Source organism: Hoplias malabaricus, chromosome 6 (assembly GCF_029633855.1).
Source record: "Hoplias malabaricus isolate fHopMal1 chromosome 6, fHopMal1.hap1, whole genome shotgun sequence".
Taxonomy (NCBI): Eukaryota; Metazoa; Chordata; class Actinopteri; order Characiformes; family Erythrinidae; genus Hoplias; species Hoplias malabaricus.
The window spans coordinates 9,442,035-9,457,799 of NC_089805.1; positions in this window are offsets into that span (position 1 = coordinate 9,442,035).

Sequence of the window (15,765 nt, forward strand, 5' to 3'; positions counted from 1 at the left end):
GAAGTGCTTAATTTAATCCATAAAGAGAGAGAGAGGAAAATCTCCAGGGAGCAACACTGAACTGGATGATTTAATGACGCTGTGGCACGTCAACGCTTTCACTCTTTTTTGGAGGGGTTTTTTTTTCTGTTGTTTTTTTTAAACACCCTCTGACGTGAAGTCGGCAGGATCTGAACAGTGCGTAGCTTGTGGTTACAGCTTTCTGAATCCTGAATTACAGCATGCTTTTAACATCCGAGCAGATTTGAATGCAATTTTAACATCCTGCAGAAGCCCAGAATCCAGAATCACTGCCCACACCATTCATTGGAAGTCCGTCACAGGGCATCACTCTCTCACCCAATCACTCACTCACTCACTCACTCACACCTGTGGACATTTACACCCACTCACCCAGTCACTCACACACATGTGTGGACACTTTCACACAACCACTCCATTGGTATGTGTGTTTGGACTGTGGGAGGAAACCAGAGCACCCGGAGGAAACCCACCCAAACACTGGGAGAACACACAGACAGTGACCTCAGCGTGTACAGTGTAATCTCCACAGGAATGTGCCTGGATTCCAGTGAGTGTTTCTGAAGCAGCTGCACATGAGCCTAAGGTCACTGTCCCAGAAGACTAGGGGCTCTTAACTGCAGCAACGGGAGGAACCCCCCCCCCCCCTCCGAGGCTCAGGTTTCACTGAGTCACCGCGCGAGAAACCCTCCCTACCGCGCCGAGCCGCGCGCGCGCCAACCAGCAGATCGCGCGCGCACCGTGGCCTCAGGCTCGCGGGTCACTCTTTTTACATCACGCTCCGCAAACCAATGGCTTTCTTCCCATGCAAATCGGCGCGAGCGCGGCGTGCGGAGGGTCCGCGTCCTCACTGATTCCTGCGCGAGCCATATGTGCGCAATTAAATCTGAAAGCGGCGTGCGTGCGCGCGCGCGAGCGAGCGAGCGAGAAAGCGAGAGTGTGAGTCTCCTGATGTAAACACGGTGTTGCTCATTGTTCAGCCCCCAGACGGGACGCGCGCGCGGATTTCGCGGTGCAGGGGAACGAGCCTCTCGTTGCTGAGGTTGAAGGTCCAAAGTGGACAGACCTCGGACGTAAACACGTGCCTTCTGCATGTACATAGTGCATGAACCTTTTTTTTTCCAATTGTACACCAAATTAGCCAAAACATTAAAGCCACCTCCTTGTTTCTATAATCACTGTCCATTCTCTCAGCTCCACAGTTCTACACTCACAGACTCTACATCCACTGGTACAAGCAGATCAGACACAGCAGTTGCTGCTGGAGTTTTTAAACTCTGTGTGTTGTTCGTCCTCTCATCCTTCCTCAGCGGACACAGGGTGCTGTCGGCTGGACGTTTTCCCATGCTGGACTATTCTCAATCCAGCTGTGACAGCGATCGGTTTCAAAACTCCAGCAGCAACTGCTGTGTCTGATCCCCCAGTACCAGCGCAACACACACTAACACACCACCACCGCATCAGTGTCAGTGCAGCACTGAGAATGATCCCCCACCACATCACACCTGCTCCGTGGTGGTTCTATGGGGGTCCTGGCCACTGAAGGGGCCTACAAAGTATGCAGAGCAACAGGTGGACTACAGTTGGTAATTGTAGAGCTACAGAGTGCACCTCTATGGTCAGGGGAGCTGAGAGAATGGACAGTGATTATAGAAACAAGGAGGTGATTTTTAACATTGTGGCTGAGTACCATCATTTGCAACATGTTCTATAGGGACCCATAGCTGTTTGAAGGACCCTTGGCGGTGAGGGTACGGCGTGTTGATGGAGCTCTCAGTCCAGCAGCAGCAGCAGTCGCTCTGTGGAGATGGTGTTAAAGGTGTGTGGACCGATATAAGTGTTTAGATTGGCTTTTAAAGCAGTGGGACACTGTTGGTCAGAGGCTTAGTGGGGGTGGGTAGTTGGGGGAGGGGGGTGGCGGGGGTGAGTGCGAGGCCTGGTGTGTTGGTGTGTTTATCTGAGGAAGACTACGTGTGTGTGTGTGTGTGTGTGAGAGAGAGAGAGAGCAGTGAGCTCCTGATCTGCTGAGTTCAGCAGAGTAAAGGAAAGGGGGCAGAAAAATCCCAGAAAAACACCCAGCACGTGCCTAATTTGCATAATAATAGTCTCGGGTGCGCTGCAACACTGCAACATCTTGTCGGCGTCCGAATCAAAAGACGTCACTGGCATTTAATTCCCCCATACGGTGCTTTCAATAGCAGACACTCATTCAGATCAGTGCTTTCTATTACACTCCCCGTGTGTAAACAAGCCTCTGTCCGGGCAGCGTTTACAAAGGACGGGGGAAAGGTCAGACTGGAGGACCGGGTTCTCATGTTCTTGTGTTTGTCCTATGTGTGTGAGCACACTATCAACACCTCTAATAACACCTGGACACCTCTCATGCTGTTTTTTCAGGGAGGTATTTAAGGTATTTAAGTTGCTGGACTTTTTGCCTAGGACTTTTACTTTGACCCCATCCAAAAAGGCCAGGCAGGTCTTGTGGTGTGTTCCCTGCATACGGTAGTTAGTACCAAAACCGGTCCTGATCTTTCTGTATGACCTTTCTGCTCACGTTCTCATGGCTGGAAATGTGCAGCATGCTTTAGGAATGGGGCAGTGTCTGTGCAGCGTGTGCAGAAGACCTAGCATGAGTTTGTCTTGAATCCTCCGGAACATTTCTGGCTCTATTCATGCACGGGCTCTTATGGACTTTGTATTAAGGGTAATGTCTGGTACAGCTTTTTTAGACGTTTTAATTCACACACACAGCTCCTCTGGGTAATGTCCAGTAAAATGCTAGGTCACTATGCATGTCTGAAATTTCAGGTACTGACCATTCAGTTGCTGCTTGATATATCCCCACCACTCAACAGGGGACACTGTTAGCAGATGATCAGTGTTATTAACTTCTCCTGTGAGTGGAGTTAATTTTGTAGCTGATATGAATGTGTATCTGTATGTAAATGAGCTTGTATGTGATAAGCTGCCCTGGACTGTGTCTCATTCTAAAAGCAACGCAACACTCCTTATAACTTCAGTATGAAGGGGCGGAGCTATGCTGCTGTATGTAATGCACTAGTTTACCTGCTGTCACATGAGATGAGTCAAGACAGTCAGCATGCAATTCAAGTCATCATCTTCGAGTGATCTCACACACACACACACACACACACACACACACACATTCAGGTTGTGGAGACTTACTGTAACATTAAAGATAAACACATGTAGTCTAATACTAAACCTAGTCTTAATCTTAATCCTGATCCTAAGCTTTAACCCAATCCTGACTCTAACTTTACACTAAATTTAGCACACGTCTTCACCCTAAAATGTTAAACTTACATAATTGGGACATGTGTTTTGTCCACGTTAAGACGTAAAGTCCCCACAGTGTGAGTCCCTAAAAAAGACTTGAATACCCACAATTTGATTTTATATATCAAACACATACACACACACACACACACATACTCAAGCACGTAATATACATATTAAGCAGTGGTCTTGAACTCCCTGGTGAGGGGCAGCAGCAGGCCTGCTGCCTCTATAGCTGCCATGATTTGCCAGAGAGAATGACAGGAGAGTAGCAGCTGCTTCTCTCTCTCTCTCTTGCTCTCTCTCTCTCTCTCTCTCTCTCTCTCTCTCTCTCTCTCTCTCTCTCTCTCTCTCTCTCTTTTCATAGGGTCCAGGGTGGCACACTATGGCATTAAAATCAAAGCATATGCCAATGTGGCACATGGGTTGGGCACACAGATGCTTTGCAGAGTTCCCCGTCTGTGATCTCCTTCAATATTCTGTGTGCACGTTACACATGTGGTCTCTGAGTGCGGTTCCATGTTCTGAAGGATGAGCATGCTACATCTCATTCCTGTTTGCATAGGGATATCCCAGCAGTGACGGAGGGGTCAAATGCCTGTAGCTATTTGTTGGGCCACTTTAAAGCTTCTGCTCCTTCGTGTCTAGAAGGACCTTGTTTTTTTTTTGTTTTTTTTTTGTTTGTTTTTTTGTCGACTTCGGCACCTCTGAGATCATTAAGACCCTCTTCTGAGAAACAGTTATGAGAAATCCCAAAGAATGCAGCCCTTGCAGATAATCAGGAGCAGAGACTGCTTGCCCAGATGTACATGAAATGCAGGTAATGGGGAAGGGGGTGTGTGCAGGTACCACACTGGAGATGTAATTACCAAGCAGAATCATCTGTATAACAAAAGAATTACTGATTTGGGTTACGATAATTGTTGGAAACAAACACTGATTGTCCATGAGGTGTAGATGTGTGAAAGGAATAGGTTCAGCTATGGCCTTATGGCGAGAAAATGGCAGGACATTCTTGTCGGGGGATGGGGGTGGTATGTGGAACAGGAAGGAACAGCACTGTCTCCTCCCTCAATATTCAAGCCTGAGGTGCCCTTGAGCAAGGCACCTAAGCCCAGCTGCTGCCTGGGTGCTGGGATGGCTTTCCAGAGCTCAGTGTGTGTGTGTGTGCTCACAGCCCATAGTGCACTAGTGTACACTGACACACTGGGGTTAAATGCGGAGGCAAACTTCTTTGTATGTTGCACAAAGACAAGAAAAGCGTATTTACATTTGAATAGTGCTTATTAAAACACTGCGTGATCTTGTGTGGTCAGTGCATATCTGCAGTGCATTTGAGTTTCTGGTAAATGTTCGTCACACCGCGAAGGAAACTCATAAACTCAAACTCTCACAAGTTTCAGAGAACTTTCCCAGGCACTGATCCCTTCTCTCTAATCCTCAGCCGTTATCTGAAGGTGCACTCCATCACCTCGACATATTGTCTGAGTCGAGGAAAACAGGCGGAGGAGCTTTGTCAGCTGGCCCACCTGGTAGAGGGATCAGGAGGATCATCACATAGATAGAGGCCACCAGACTGGAGTCCCCCCCTCAGCAGAGACAGCCACTATTTTTTTAAATTTTAAAATTTATTTATTTTTTGTGCTGAAGCCTGTGTTTTTCCGCCACACGTCGTGCAGTATATGCAGATTCATTGGAAATAGAGAGGGATTAAATGTGACGCTGATGACCCCAGGAGATCCACACCGCTGCACAAATCGCATCTCTGCAGTCTATTAGTGCTACTTATTAGATCTGGGCTTCGCAGGGGAGTTAACCCCAGCACCGTGGTGGATTACCCTCCGTTCTGGAACTGCAGAGCGAGGCCGCAAACAAGAGGGAGTCTGCACTGAGACTGTATGAGTAAACGAGTCTCACGCTGCATTTGCTTCCAGATTGTTGTCGTACGTAACATTGAACAACATCCAAAGCACAGGCCTCAGGCTGGGTTCTTCATTTCGATCAAATAACAGTTGAAAGGAACAGGCATCCAGCCTAAAACTTGATGCTCTCACCCTCAGGTCCTTTCTTCTGAGAAATAACTAATGCTAATAGAAGTGGTTACGTCACAGGTTTACGAGGGGTCTGCTCAGTTCCTCTTCTCATCCTCCGCTCCACTGCTCCTGAAGATAGGGTACCCCCTTCGCAGCAACCCTGAACCCTGGCCCCCTGACCCTGGAACCCTCCAGTGGTCATTAAAATCAGGCCTAGTAGGGGGCCGCCACGCCTGCCCAATGATGAACGCCTTACCCCACCCCTCCACTCTCCATGGAAGACACGCATGTCCTCACATGTGGGACTTCTCCTGAGAAAATTGCAGATCGCCCTAATCTGCGCGCCTCTCCCGACTTGAGAGACATTAATCTTATTTGTCATAACCGGTCTCTGGGGAGCGGACCCCACCGGCCTGACCCCTGAGCCCGGCTGGGGGAAAGGAGGGGGCGTGCGTCCCATATCTCACCCAACACATTCCCTGAAGCTAATTTGATGTGAAAGTTAAAGAGGCCAAAATGGGGACAAAGGCGACATTATGCAGATTCCTGTTTGATTTTCATTTGCCAATCCCCACCCCCCCACTTCCCCACCTTCCTCCTTCCCTCCCTCCCTCCCTCTCCCACCTCTGCTCCCTCCGCTCCCCTTTCCTTTCTTCTCTGGCTTCTTCCTTGAGAGAGAGAGAAAGAAAGAGAGCGGGCTGAGGTGATTAGGAAAGCAGAGCCAGGCAGCCAGGCAGATGAAGCTGCTTTGGCTCACTGATCGTAGACAGGTCTGCCAGCCCTCTTCTTATGGAGTCATCACCTGGCTAATTGCGCTGTATTGCTTGTTACAGAAGCTTGATTATGGTCAGAAACACTGCAAGACAGTGGACAGCGAGCAAGGCAAGGGATTCTTGATGCCTGCGGAACGTCAGGGCCTCGTGAAGGCCGCCTTGCCGCACGTCCAGCGTGATCCGGAATCAAAGCAGGCACGAAAGAAATGAGATCCAGAGGCTTTTTATGCAGTATCAAAGCTCGCTAAAGAGCTCGTATGCACAAGCACACGCAGCTAACTGACAGTGAGAGGCAGCCATTAGAACGAGCCCTTGGCAGGATCTGACGGCCGCTCCGTTGCTTGACCTTTAATTGGGCCGGTGCGGTCTCAGACAAAGCTGCAGCATCGTTAGATCAGGACTGGCTCTGGAAAAAAGCCGCCCCTGCCGCCATTAGCAGACCAACAGAAGTGTGAAAGCATCCAGGCTGCTGGCTTTTAATGAAGGACACCTAAAGAGATTAGGCTGAAGAAAAGGCCAATGGGTAAATTGAGGGTACACGTGTGGAGCGAGGAACTCTAACCTGTTTTCCATAGTGCCTATCAACAGGGGAATGGGGCAGATTAGCATTTTTATTGCACGGGAGAAAAAAGGCAGAGGATCACCAACCTTCCCCCCACCACCCCCCAACTCTGTCTCAACCCCCTCCAGGCTGCTATGGCTGGCTGCATTCCCTTCACTCTCTCTCCCTCTCTCCCTCTGCTACTGTTGTCACCTGTCCCTCTTTCTCCCAGACACGGGGATGGCATCTTGCCCCTGGCTCCTCCCCAAGCTCAGGGCAGTTTGTGTGTGCACCTGTGCGCCTGCTTGTTTTGCGAGTGCAAACGGGAGCTTGTGCAGCACTGCATCTGCTGATTACCAGCGTGTCCTGGAGAGCTCCAGGTCATTCACAAAGTTGCGAGACTGTAACTAGAGGGCGCATGACGTAGGGGTAAGTCTTTGTTAGACGCAGGGGATTTAAAAATGTTGTAGCGCAATGCGTGGAATGATCCTGAGAATAGGGAGGGAAGGTCACGAAAGCCAAGGAACAGACTTGAGGCAAAAAAAGATGGAGCTACAAATTAGGGAGCTACCTACTGGACTCTACTCAGCATTTTTTTTTTTTTATTTTCCATTAGGTAAATCTAGGCCCTGCCCTGCTTTTCTACTGCGTGGGATTGATTCGACTCTAGCTCTTCACTTTTCCTCTAGCACAGCTTCCCTGCGAAATGGAGCTGGTGTCGTTGCAAAACATCGTTTTTTTGGACCAGGGACTGAAAAAATACCTGGTTCCAGGGACCAGGACCATTTGGTCAGTGGAAAAGAAAAGAGCCACACCGAGTCTAGCTGAGTCATGTAGGTTCCATGCAGTTCCCTTTGGTTAGTACTTGCTCACTCATGGCAGAAACCTGCTTACTCAGGTAATAGAAAGCAGAGTTGAGTAGTGTATGTGCACTGGAGAACGCCTTTAGAAAACCACTTTAAAGCTGCCTGAAAAAAAGGTGGAGACCACTAGCTTAGTTTGTTTACCAGAAAATGTACTACATTGACTAGTGAAAGACCAATCAACAATAACACTTACACTGCCTCCTTTATTCTACACTCATTGTCGATGTTCACAGCTGCTTTATTGACCCCCTTTCACTGATTTGTGTTATTCTGGTACAACTGGATCAGACACAGCAGTTGCTACAGGAGTTTTTAACAGCTCAGGGTCACTTTCAGAGGGTAGCGTCCTTTGACCACAGATGCACTAGAGCAGAGGTCACCGGTGTGGATCAGGAACCCAGCAGGAACACACACTGTATAACCAAGCAAATGTTTAAAGACTGGAACTAGTTGATAGTAGAATCCCTGGACAAACAGCAACAGATGAGCTCCTGTCTCTGACTTCACATCGATAAGGTGGATCAACGAGGTAAGAGTGTCTCACAGCGTGGACAGTGAGTGGACACAGGGTTTAAAAACTCCAGCAGCTACTGCTGTGTCTGATCCACTCACACCAGCACAACACACACTAACACACCACCAGCACGTCAGTGTCATACCAGCTCTGTGGAGGTCCTCTGGCAGGGATGTCTACGGTAATAGAATTTATATAGGGCCTTACAGTCATTGTAATGTGAGCCCCCCACCCCGAAAGAGCCCTGGGTAGTATACAATACACAAGCTGACATTGCTCCAGACATAGGCCTCATGTGCCTGCCTGCATTTAACATCCATGTGGTGTCAACAGCAGCTGCCGGCATTGCCTCAAGTTTCTCTTCTTTCTCTGAATACACACACACACACAAACACACACATATACAGTCACACTGCATGCACAAGCAGCATGGCAAGAGGGCTATGTACTGAGCTCAGTAAACGTGCGTGGGCACGACAGACTACACTCCTCTCTTTGCGTGTGTGTGTGTGTGTGTGTGTGTGGGATCAGAGACGTCTGCCGTGGGGCTCTGAGAAGTGGAGCCAGTGTCTGAGGCCTCTCTGCTGGGCTCTTTTCAATTAGTCAGCGCTTACCCTTCCAGCCTTATTGCAGCCGTTACCACCTGAGGAAGAATGCGTGTGGAATTCTATTAAGACCCTCCACACGCTCGGAGCAGTCGGGAATCGCTTCTCCGACGCCCCTCCACCGTGTCCTCGCTATGAATTTGCCTCTCGGCTTCTGCTGCAAGTAGAAATGCTTTTGTATCCAGTGCTGGTGGTGTGTTTATGGGCTGGTGGAGTTGAGGGTGGGGGGGGGGGTGCTACCTTGACAAGTGCAACGAGTGGTGTGTGTGTGTGTGAGAGAGCGAGCGAGAGAGAGAGAGAGAGAGACTGACAGATGGAAAGAGAAAGAGAAAGAGAGAGAATACAGATATAGAGATATAAAGAGAGAGAGAAAGAAAAAGAATAAAGTGAGAAAGAGAGAAGTGAGTCAAAGTGTGTGTGTGTGTCTGTCTGTCTGTGTGTGCGAGAGAGAGAGAGTGTGTGAGTGTGTGCGACAGAGAGAAAGAGAGAGAGAGAGAGAGAGAGAGAGAGAGAGAGAGAGAGGGTAAGGAGGAGTCAGTCGATGGTGGGCTCCTCTGTAGTCTTCACAGGTTTGTTCAGTGAGAGCAATCTCATTATCCTCTAAATGGGAGACGCAGAGTCTATCAGCGTCAGGAGACCGCCATCAGATACACAGCAGTGGAGGCGTCTGTGACCCTCCACACAAATACCCCCTCCTCTCCTCCCTCCCCCCAGCTCTCTCTCTCTCTCTCTCTCTCTCTCTCTCTCTCTCTCTCTCTCTCTCTCTCTTCTCTCTCTCTCTCTCTCTCTCTCATCTTCTTTCTTTCTTCTTACACTCTGTTGTTCTCTTTGCCTGCCTATCTTTGCCTTTCTATCTTCCCCTCTCTCTCTCTCTCTCTCTCTCTCTCTCTCTCTCTCTCTCTCTCTCTCTCGCTTTCTCTGTCCTCGTTTTCTGAGTCTTTCCCCCTTTCTTCATCTCTCTCTTATGCAATTCTTTCATCTTTCTTTCTTTCTTTCTTTCTTTCTTTCTTTCTTTCCTTTACCCCATTCTCTTTCTTCCTGTCCCAATACCCTCTAATTTTCCCTTTCTTCCCACTTTCCTCTGTCCTTCACTTTTCTTTCCATTCTTCTACTCATTCCCTTATTCTTCCTCTTCCTCTTTCCTCTCTTTAATCCATTTTTCTTTTCTTTTCATTCTTCTTCTGTTTCAGTCCTCCTGCTCTTTCTCGCTAATTGTATCTCTCTCTCTCTCTCTCTCTCTCTCTCTCTCTCTCTCTCTCGCTCTCTCTCATTAGCGTGAGACTGAAATCTGCGGCTGGAGCGCTGACTCCGCGGATATCGTCCCATTAAGGTCTGGAGATAATGAGTCTGTTACACATGTGTTACACGGTCCAGACTGTGGTCAGTCAAACGATCACCTGAAGCAGCTCAGAAACAGTTAGTTAACAACGTGGGTCTCTGCCACAATCATAAAACGAAACAATTGCCATTGTGTAGCTGTTGGGAAAAAAAACACTGTACGTCCACTATTACATCATACAAAAAAATAATGATTAATGGACCATCAGTCATTCACTCATTCATTCAAATTCTGTAACCACTTCACCCTGCAAGTCTGGACAGAGCATCACCCAGTGGCGAACCAACGAGGCAGGAGTGGAGTGGACAGTGAGTCACTGTTTAAAAACTCTAGCAGCACCTGCTGTGTCTGATCCACTTGTCCCAATGCAACACACACTAACGCACCACCACCTCTGTCACTGCAGCTTTGTGAATGATCCACCACCCACATCATATCTGCTCTGTGGTGGTCCAGAGCTTGAAATGGGGCTAAAAAGAAGTATGCAGAGCAACTTTAAAATGTGTCTATTGAAGAAGTGGACATTGATTATAGAAACAAAGCGGTGGCTTTAATGTTTTGGCTCATTGTTGGGTATGTGTTCAGATTTGAAGGCTAGCAGGTTTATGAGTGTCTTCTTTTTACTGCACTGTCTTGCCCTCAGGGCTACACTGGGGTGCATGTGCTTCCGTGAGTGTGTGTGTGTGTGTGGGGCATGCTGTTGTGTTCTTGCGCTTCCCTATGGAGTTTGTCTGCATGCTTTAATCAGTGATTTGGATGCAGAGCGCTCGCCTGCAGCAGTGTGGACGCACGCTGGGTGTGGACACTGTGGTCTTTTCGGCAGCAAGCGCAACAATAACAGTCTGGATCCTCACTGCAGCAGCATTTATCACTGAGGTCGCACAAGTGACGCCATCTGGAACCAAGATTTTGTTGAGTTTACTTCGATAATTTAACCAAAAATGAATATATCTCATTTAAATGTGACATTTTTACAGCTCCACAGATTTACACCAAGTGTGTTCCATCAGTCGAGATGTGTGTTGAACATCCGCTTCTTACACTGTGTACTGGGACTTCAGGAGGGCTGTAGTGGAGTAGTGAAATGGAGGTTTATAGTCAGTGTCTCAAGGTGAGTAAGTACATATTTGACTAAGGGTGTGTTCAGACTTGTCCGTTTTGATTTGATTAAAACAAACGCTTGTGTGAAGTGTGAACGCTCACTTTTGAGCCGAAACAAGCGGCCCGAGACACTCAGACTCTGGTGTGGTTCAAGTGTGAATGCATCGTGAACCGAAGGTGTCTCAGTGAATCACACATGGGGAGTGAGTGATGTCCCAAGATTTAAGACTAATCACGCTGTGAGGGAACAGCGTGTGTTAAAAACTAATCATGAACTTAAGACACAACCCCTAACATTTCTCTCTGTAGCGGAGCTGCTCTGGTTCGGGCAATGGATGAATTTATGGTGCTGTTTTGATTCCTTCACCCATTTTATCACCTCTGGCTGTGTCTCCAGTTGGTTAAACTACCTCCAGGTAAACACACACAACCCCAACAAATGCATTAAGCCCATTCATTCATTCATTCATTCATTATCTGTAACCCTTATCAAATTCAGGGTCACGGTGGGTTCAGAGCCTACCTGGAATCATTGGGTGCAAGGCAGGAATACACCCTGGAGGGGGCGCCAGTCCTTCACAGGGCAACACAGACACACACATTCACTCACACCTATGGACACTTTGGAGTCGCCAATCCACCTACCAACGTGTGTTTTTGGACTGTGGGAGGAAACCGGAGCACCCGGAGGAAACCCACACAGACACAGGGAGAACACACCAACTCCTCACATACAGTCACCCGGAGCGGGAATCGAACCCACAACCTCCAGGTCCCTGGAGCTGTGTGACTGCGACACTACCTGCTGCACCACCGTGCCACCCACGTTAAGCCCATGTTAATTGCAAAATAAACCTTAATTCGGTTTGAATGTAAAAGTGTCAGTGTGAAATGTTAACGGTGTTTCATTTTGTTTGTTTGTTTGGTCTGCAGTAAACGAACTGAATTACACATCTGAACACACCATAAAAGACAACTCACAGGATTGGAGCAATATATTTGAAAAACACCTTACGCTGAGAGCTACACAGCATGAAAAATCAGCATTAACCCAAGCCCTGCCCCTAACCGTAACCACCAATCATATCAATAAATATAACCCTAAAGCAAACACAAACACTATGCTTAATCGTAATCCTAGCTTCAGCAGAACTATCTCCTGTGTAATGTTCTCCAACAGCTGTTTATAACCATGTTTCTGTGACACTTCTTCAGGTATAAACCAGAGAGATTGTGTAGATTTAGCAAAGCAGCGCCACCAGTGGATGGGAGCTCACTTAGCGATGACAAAAATCATATATGAAACCTGTGGATTTCCCTATATCTGCCGTTTCAGATGCATTACTTAAGGAGGACCTGACTCCAAATTCAGGAGACCATAATGACATTATAGATGAGTTAAACTTCAACCACGACCAAGAAACAGTCGGCTTCATATTTAAACACACTGTGGACCTCCAAGACCTGGACCTTCTGAATGAAAACAAACATGAGCGGGAGTTAGTTTTGCTGTGAGAACAGTGGTTCTCCAGAATCATCGACGTTACCCTTAAGTAGCTTGAGTGTGTCATTCGAAAGGATGGAACTGGCATGGACCCACACTAGCAGGATCTCTCAGAACCAAATGTTAATGGGTGTATTACCATCTGCATGGATATGAATTAATACTTCCTCTGTACAGTTTAAAAACCAAAGCCTGTTCCATGCTGCGATGTGTGGTTAAACAGCTGGTCAGGTTGTGGTTTGTGGAGATTTCCGTAGGTAAAACAAGCACCAGAGGTGGTGGTGTTTGGTATCAGTCAAGCCGTGTTCTTGCTCGACTCATCAAGGCCAAACTGTAACTGGAAAATAGAAGCATTTGAGAGGAAAATAAGTGATAGGATGGATTACAGACGTGTTTGTTGGCAGACGCTGACATGTGTGTGTGTGTGTGTGTGTGTGTGTGTGCTGGACCCCCACTCTCTCGTCCTCCAGATGGCTCAGGTAACATTGGCTGAGTGTCCATATATATGTGTGTGTGTGTGTGCATGGGAGGGTGTGACTGGTGACAAGGGTGGGGGGGAGGGGGTGCACTCCATCAGACATATGCACCCCAAATGTTCCTATGTAAACATCTGCAGGGACATAACAGGCCCAGATTAATCACCCCTGTCTGGCACAGGCTGGAGTCCACACATTCAGCCTGGTGCCACTCCCTGACCATGCACAAAGACCACCCCAACAACACACAATGATGTGATGGTCACTGTCAACAATCGGACAGGTTTGTGAACATAGACCAAAAGAAATGGTCCACATTGACCTGCTATGGATCAGACACAGCAGTGCTATTGGAGTTTTGAAACACTGTCTACTCTCCTAGTCACACCTGCTGTATGTTGGTCCACCTTGTAGATGTACAGATGCTTTTTGGTTGGTGGACTATTCTCAGTGCTGCAGTGACACAGTACTGTGCTTTTCACTGCATGGCATCTACTCACCACAATTCTACATTCTTTTTGGTCCCTGAAACCATGCTTTGTTTGTCACTCTCATAGCGCCCCCTCCAAAATGTCTCTGGTGACTTCGCAAAACACAGTCTCCATTTGGAAGAATGGGCTTTGGGACCTAAACCATCATTGGGAAGCATTGTTTACTCATCGTGCCTCAGCGTGTTGTTGTTGTTGTTGTTTGGGACTGAACACAGCTCCATCAACTGTTCAGACAGATCAGTAGAGTATGGTCCTTCCGTGATGCAGTGTCCCAACTCTATTATGAGCTGCTGTTGTGAGTCTGAAAATAAAAAAGCAAATGCGATTTCTGCTGTAGCTAGGGATTTTACAGAAAGCTATGTTCTCACCGGCCAATCAGCACTCTGCAAGGTTTACACGTCACGGTTTCTTCTCTACTCACTTGGAACTATAAGAGTGCAGGTACTGAAAAAGTAACCAGTTCCAGGTACCAGTACCTACACTCCTCTTGAAGTTACATAGTGCAGTTTCAGCAGTGCTGAGCCTTGAGTAGCAATGACAGAGTTTCAAAGAAATTCACTGTGATTTTGAAGTTTCTGTATTCAGATATTAATGTTGTATAGTGTCCATTTAATTTAGGAAGTACTGTCAGTGGTGTATTTATGAAGCTATCTCAGGGATCGGCGTAGATGGTTGTTCATACCGGTTAAAATTGCAACAAAGATCATCAGGTGGCACGGGGTGGACTGGAGATTTATTTATTTATTTATTTTGTTTATTATTGTTTTGATTTTTGTTTGCGTAAATGAATCAGGTCTCGGTTGTTATGCCGAGCGCTTGTCTTCAAAACTCTATTTGCATTTCATTTGTTCAGGAAAGCGCCCTGGAGGTTCACGTATTCATAATGAAACACACTACAAACCTATTAGATCGCAGCTATCGGTCTTTTATTGCTGGGCTTTTTTTCTTGCCGTTTGTTTATCTCACAGGAAGTGGAGGGGGAACGAGCGGTGGAGTGTTTTCATCCAGCGAGCGAGGTTAAAAGGCGACACGCTTAGTCATTAAGGACGAATAAACAGAGCAAGGCGCTACAGAGACGAACAAATGATGAAGACAGGGACTTGAGGACAGCTGTAGTCAAGAGAACCTTTAACATATCTTTGGGATTTCCGCAGCTAGCTACTTAAGGGGATGCTCCTGGGGTCTTAGATTTGATCCTCACCTTGGGTGACTGTCTGTGAGGAGTGTGGTGTGTTCTCCCTGTGTCTGCGTGGGTTTCCTCCGGGTGACTGTCTGTGAGGAGTGGGGTGTGTTCTCTCTGTGTCTGCATGGGTTTCCTCCGGGTGTTTGTCTGTGAGGAGTGTGGTGTGTTCTCCCTGTGTCTGCATGGGTTTCCTCCGGGTGACTGTCTGTGAGGAGTGTGGTGTGTTCTCCCTGTGTCTGTGTGGGTTTCCTCCGGGTGACTGTCTGTGAGGAGTGTGGTGTGTTCTCCCTGTGTCTGTGTGGGTTTCCTCCGGGTGACTGTCTGTGAGGAGTGTGGTGTGTTCTCCCTGTGTCTGTGTGGGTTTCCTCCGGGTGACTGTCTGTGAGGAGTGTGGTGTGTTCTCCCTGTGTCTGCGTGGGTTTCCTCCGGGTGATTGTCTGTGAGGAGTGTGGTGTGTTCTCCCTGTGTCTGTGTGGGTTTCCTCTGGGTGCTCTGGTTCCCTCCCACAGCCTTCAATTTGAAAGTTTTGAAATCTTACAGTTACAAATGACTGTGTTCCACCTGTTGCTCTGTATATGTTGTTAGCCCCCTTTCATACTGCTTTATAATGTTCAGGACCCCCACGGAGCAGGAGTGATGTGGTGGTTGGTCTCAGCGCTGCAGTGACACCAACGTGTTGGTGGTATGTTAGTGTGTTCTGTGCTGATGCGATTGAATCAGACACAGTGGTGCTGCTGGAGTGTTTAAACACTGCTGGACTGAGAATGATTCCTGTTTCTAATAATGTGGTCAGTGGAGGTGATGAAACGGACTACGACAGTAAAACCAAGGAGGTGGCTTTAATGTTATGGCAGATTGTTGCATAGTCTAAATGAAAACATTCAAACTCATGGCTGTTTCTCAGTTCATCCCTCACCCCTGGATTTAATTAGCTCCAGCCCCTGGCAGTCCAAGGGTCGTGAGAGCCAGGTTTGGTCCTGACCACTCCAGCAGATAACCAGCTTTTCCAGCAGAGTGC